Genomic DNA, 1,725 nt, shown 5'->3' on the forward strand with positions numbered 1-1,725 from the left:
CTCACCAAGCTTCAGTAACACATCACGGAGGTTTTCAATCTCTCGGCCATGGTTTTTCAGAATGTTGTAAATATAGTAGGAATATAGTTGGGTGATGGTCTTGGGAACTTGCTGCTGTTTCCTGGCTCTTTGTGTAAAGAAGGGACCCAGTGACAGACCGAGGATCCAGCAGTAGGAAGGGTTGTAGCACATGGTGTACAGGATCTCGTTCTCCTCCACGTGTTTGAAAACAGCTGCTGCCACCGTCTGATCGTCAAAAAACTTGTTGACATATTCCTTCCATTCATCACCAACAAATCCCAGGATTTCAGCCCAGACACTGATCTCAGCCTTTTCCAATAAATGTAATGCAGTGGGGCGGCTGGTCACTAACACTGAACATCCTGGGAGCAGCTTGTGCTGTATTAAACTGTACACAATGTCAGACACTTCACACCAGCATTCGGGATCTGTGCACATGTACTGAGGTTCTGTATTTCTCCGATTGTCGGCAAAATCAATCCTGTCCTTGAATTCATCCAAACCATCGAATATCAACAGCAATCCCTCTGGGTTCTTCCAGAGCTCTCCCAGAATATTTCCAAAGTAGGGATACTGATCCAATATCAGATTCCTCAGGTTTATTCTACAGTTAATAGTGTTCAAATCCCGGAATTTAAAACTGAAAACAAATTGAAAGTGTAGGTATATTTTCCCAGTGGCCCAGTCATAAATAATCTTTTGTACCATTGTTGTTTTTCCAATTCCCGGCACTCCGCTCACTGCTGCTGAATTCCCAGATTTGAATTTTCTCTGGGAAAAGCTGCTCTGAAACAGTTGATCAGTTCGGATTTTTTCCAGTTCTTTCCGGAGATGTTTCTCTCTCCACTCTTCATGGTCTCGGCCTCTTGCGAGCAGTTCATGTTCGACAAGTGTCCGATCTCGAACAGTAGAAATAACCGTTAGCTCAGCGTATCGATCAACCAGCTGGAAAATCTTAATCTTCTCCTTTATGAGGATAGTGTTCACTCTCAGTGTTTCAGTTTGTACCCGGAGTGTCTCCTTGTGTTTCTGTTGGAGATCTTCAATAAAAACGGAGAGAAAGTTAGTTCTATTGGCATTTTACAAACATCCTGGTAAAATTGACCAATCCATTAAATATTGCAGGCATTAGTTCAGTTTCAACATAGATTTTTGTACAATTAGCTTTTACAACTAATGGCCCATGGGCCAAATTCAGCCACTGAACTGTTTGTATTCAGCCTAATAAATATGGCTGGACAGCTCAGCTCTGCAGAAGTCAAATCTGATCCAAACACCGGTCTCCCTTTCTGCCTCTGCAGATCTGCAGAGTTTCTCCGCAATTTTCTCTTTTTAAGTCATTTGTCATGCAACAGAATTAGACCACAAATAAAGAAACTATGGCGAGAAAGGAGGCTGTGATTGGACAAGCAGCAAAGTGTTGAAAACTCCACTTTTCTATTTCAATTTGAATCTTACAGAGCTCGTATCACGACAGCGAATAGCTGGGTTCAGGTCAGGGCAGAGAAAGGGCGAGAATCCTGAGGAACAATTACGGCACGTGAGTGGGGTGTTTGGCGTGTGCATACATATGTGTGAGTGAGTGCACAGAGAGAGAGAGAGAGATGGAGAAAGACAGAAGCAGAGTGTGTGTGAGATTGTGAGAGAGTGACAGAGAAGGAGAACAACTGACAGAGAGTGTGTGGGAGGGAACATGAGAGTGAA

Source organism: Mustelus asterias (assembly GCF_964213995.1).
Source record: "Mustelus asterias chromosome 26 unlocalized genomic scaffold, sMusAst1.hap1.1 SUPER_26_unloc_38, whole genome shotgun sequence".
Taxonomy (NCBI): Eukaryota; Metazoa; Chordata; class Chondrichthyes; order Carcharhiniformes; family Triakidae; genus Mustelus; species Mustelus asterias.